The 4,197-nt window shown below is 56.0% G+C and overlaps 1 protein-coding gene across 1 annotated transcript in view; it reads right to left on the bottom strand.

Annotated features, from left to right (window-relative positions):
• The window catches only part of Cpt1a (carnitine palmitoyltransferase 1A (liver)), a 42,094-nt gene extending 38,059 nt beyond the window's left edge, over positions 1-4,035 (bottom strand). Inside the window, exon 1 of the mRNA XM_013021129.1 lies at positions 3,963-4,035. The gene's annotated coding sequence lies outside the window, so the exon portion shown is untranslated. The remainder of the gene's footprint in view (positions 1-3,962) is intronic.
• Positions 4,036-4,197: the final 162 nt, after the last annotated feature.

Raw genomic sequence — 4,197 nt, 5'->3', positions numbered from 1 at the left:
GAGAGAGGGAGAGAGGGAGAGAGGGAGAGAGGGAGAGAGGGAGAGAGGGAGAGAGGGAGAGGGAGAGAGAGGATTCCTGAAGTTTCAACACATAAAATTAGGTCACCAGAGTAAGCAAAATGCAGCGGCGGCCAGCAGGAAAGCTACAGCTGCCACACACACGATCTGTGCCAATTGGAGATTCTTCACATGCTCCGTCTTCCAGAACTGCCTTGCTCCCCCGCCTGGGCAGCGCCGCCGTCCATGAATGCCCGCAGCCACGCTGGGAATCCTGCGAGAACAGGTTAGCCACAGAAGTGACAGTCGTGTGGAATGCCTGGCAGGGTCCCCTGAGGAGGGGGCGGTGGCACGTGGGGCTGCCCCAGAAAGCCAAGGACACTGCAGGGGAAGACCCACACCAAGCGGGGCTGTGCCAGCCCGCCTTCCAACACTGGCTCCAATTTGGGGAACCACCTTCCCAGCCAGAGGGTGTGATTTCCAAGGCGGGAACTCAAACACCTACAAGGGGAGTCCCAGGAAGGTGTGATTTGACTTTTTCTACTCAAAGCTGGTGCTTTATTACTTGAGCCACACCTTCGCTCTCCTCCCCCACCCCTGCCACTGGAGGAAATATCCTAGCTGGGCGTGATCGTACAAGCCTGTAATCAGGTACTTGGTGGTACAGGCCAGAGGACTGGGTCACTTGGGGACAAAGACAATAAAAAAACAAAAGAGGCTGACATCTAAAGATCAGAGTTCAAAGCCATTCTGGGCAGGAAAGTCTGTGAGACTTACATCTAACCAGCACAAAGCTGGAAGTGGAAATGTGGCTCAGTGGCAGAGCATCAGCCTTGACTGGGAAAGGCCCCGAGTTCAAGACCCAGAACCGGCACTCAAAAAAAAATGAGATCCCAGATTTCTTCTTGTTTGGAATACTGTGCCCACAAACGTCCTCAAGTCACAGCAGGGGTGTTCTGCTGCTCTGTGCTGGCTCCTCTCCCCCCCCGCCCTGCACCCAGAGGGGACTAAGTTTGTCAGACACTAGATTGCAACTGGAGCAACACACATACAACTGCACACACAAAACCCACTCATAAGCCGGGCGCCGGTGGCTCCCGCCTATAATCCTAGCTACTCAGGAAGCTGAGATCTGAGGATCACGGTTCAAAGCCAGCCTGGGCAGGAAAGTCTGTGAGACTCTTACCTCCAATAAAAAAAAAACCCACTAGAAAACCGGAGTGGCGCTGTGGCTCAAGTGGTAGAGCGCTAGCCTTGAGCTGAAGAACACAGGGACAGTGCTCAGGCCCAGAGTCCAAGCCCCACAATCAACAAAACAAAAAAACGAAAACAAAAAAACCACTCATGACTCCAACCCCGAACTTACAGATGTGCTGACAAGTCGGCACACACACCACACCAAGCAAGAGAAAATTTCGTGCAAGGACAGGCAATGGCCCCACCTGACCCTGTGCAAACCACAGGGCACCACCAGCGCCAGGACCCCCGCCGCCACCCGTCAGAGGCCCGCAGCCGACCAACGTCAACGCTGTCAGGGCCATTTCCACGAAATGCAGAACATCTCACTCCAGCTCCATCCGGATGGCAGCAGTGCTAAGTTGGGGGATCATGTGTTTTTACACGCTTAAAACTACTGTCACAGCCAAGCGCTGGTGGCTCATGCCTGTAACCCCAGCTATTCAGAAGGCGGAGATGGAGGTTTGACAAATATGAGCCTCTCATCTCCAGTGAACAGCAAAAAACCAGAACTAGAGGTGTGGCTCAAGTGGCAGAATGCCAGCTTTGAGCAAATAAGCTGAGAGAATCCAGGACCTGAGTTCAAGCCCAGTACAAGCATGCACACACACACACACACACGTGCACGCGCGCACGCACACACACGCACACACACGCACACACACACACCTATCCTCACATCCTGCTTCTCGGATCCTCATCAACTCCTATGACACAGGACTCAGGTGCTGAGCCACCATCCTACAGGAGGAAATGAAAACCAGAAATGCTCTGGTCCAATGCTTTGTCACATCCAATCTGCCCCCACGAGGGGACAGGGCGCAGGCGGGGAGTGAGGGCCCTCTGCCTGCTGGGTAATGGAGGAGCAGCTGCTCCAAGGGTTTGAACTTGAGCTCCATTGGAGCTGGACCTGGAAGACATGTTAGCTGCCCTCTCCTCTCACTGACCACTGACCCTGAGAGCCATGCACTGCAGGGGCCCAGGCCCCCTCGCATCTTGTGTTTGACTGAAGGACACACTCCTTACAGGTCCTCCAAGAATGTGACAGCACCTCCTGCCCCGCCCCGCCCAGCTCCAGGCCAGGCCAGCCTGTCTTTCCCTGGCCCCTCTTCTACCTTTCACACAGGCATGGGGCTCCAGATGCACACCATGTGCGCACCACAAAGAAGAGAGAAAGCAAGCCTGGCAGGATGGCGCTGAACCCTTCTGGGGTGTGGAGTCACCAGGGACGCACACCGCGTGACAACTCCTTAATGCTATGTGTGTGCACTTTTACACAAACAGGTATTTTCATGGGATGGGGGAGGATTTGTAATGGCCAATTTGAGCCAGGCACGAATGGCTCACACCTATAATCCTAGCTAGTCAGAGGGCTGAATCTGAGAGACGATCTCCAATAAACCAGCAAAAAGCTGGAAGTGGAGGTGTGGCTCAAGTGTTAGCCCCAGTATGAGAGAGGAAGAGAAGGGAGGAGAGAGAGAGAGAATGAATTTGCCCAATGCCCTGTCCTCAGGGCTCACTCCCCATTCAGGCTGAAGCTGACTGTCTGCCTATGACTCTACCCAAGAACCAGGGGACAATCCCCTGGGAGAAGAAGGGGTCAGTGCAGACAGCTGGTGCCTTTGACGTGGATCAGGAACCAGCAGCTGGGCTCAGGTGTGCCAGTTCTGAGCATCCACCATGGCCCCACCAGCTCCCTCTACTTCCAGCTTTCTTCCGAGGCCCCCACTAACCTAACGATGCCTGCGAAGGACCCCATGATATCAGGAGCCCACAACAATCCTGAGAAGGGGCATCCCCACATTCTGTCCTTCCTTCAGGCAGTATGCCAGTCCTGGAAACTGAGGAAAGCAAATGTGGAGGTGACTCAGGCAGAGGCAGGTGGCAGGACCTAGCCCTGCCTGCATTAGAGGGGGTTGGCAGTGGAGCCAGGGGACCCTCGAGTCCCCAGGACAAGCCATTGTGACACAGGGAAGGCCCTTTCCTGTCTAAGATCCTCAGGAAGAGATCTGGTGCCCTTGTTGTGAACTTTCCCAAGAGGCCATTGCCCCATCAGGGCCTCTTTATTAACTCCCATCAACGTGGATGTCAGAGCAGCCACACAGGAAGGGCAAAGGTGGACTCTTCTCAGAAGCAGACTGCCACCTTACCCACACAAGGCAAGCTGGCTTCAGGCCAGAGCCTGCAGGCACCCTGTGCCCACCGCCTATCGGCTAAACGGGTTGAAGTTGAAGGCTACGAAAGATAAATAAATATGTGAAATCGGCCAGAGTGCATGCTCCTTGTGTCAGACAGGAGACTCAAACCAACAACAACAAAAGTACACATCCTGTACAACTCAGCCTATCATTTCAAAATCAAAGGCTGCGAGGAGCTGCAGCAGCCTCAGGAAAGTGAGCAAGGAAGGCCGCTCGGCCCTTGCCATTTCACCCGCGGGCCCGCACCGCTTCCATGGCAGTGAAGTCCTCGGAGGAAAGGCTCGGCTGGGCCCGGGCTGCCGGGGGACGGTGCCGGATTCCACCGTTCCTCCTGGGATTATTTTCCTGTAGGTTCTGCTGGGCAGGCCTGCTGCGGAGCTGCACCTGGGCCCCCACACCGCTTTTCAAAGTGGAGATGGGGTCTCTGAACCCTTGAGACCCGCCCAGCCTCGGGCTCCGGGGTCGGGGGGAGCCTCTTCATTACGCTCGATGAGCAATCCGCCTTGAGCCACCCCTTTACGCCTAACCCACCGAATCTTCCGGAATTCAAGCTGGGGGACTTCCACGGGCGGCCACCAGTAGCCACGCAGTGACTAAACACTTTTCCCCAACACAAGGGAGGAGAAAGAAGAAGAAGAAGAAGAAGTACCCCCAGCGCAGGAAGCGGGCCTGGGTCTGAGCGGACGCCGACCCCGGGCTGCCCCGCCCGCGGATCGGATCCGGGAGCGCTTGGCCCGCGGCCCGGGACGACGCCGCGGCCCGGCCT

This window comes from Dipodomys ordii, unplaced genomic scaffold (genome assembly GCF_000151885.1).
Source record: "Dipodomys ordii isolate 6190 unplaced genomic scaffold, Dord_2.0 Scaffold54, whole genome shotgun sequence".
In the NCBI taxonomy this organism is placed as follows: domain Eukaryota; kingdom Metazoa; phylum Chordata; class Mammalia; order Rodentia; family Heteromyidae; genus Dipodomys; species Dipodomys ordii.
This window is presented reverse-complemented; position numbering and strand designations above follow the sequence as displayed.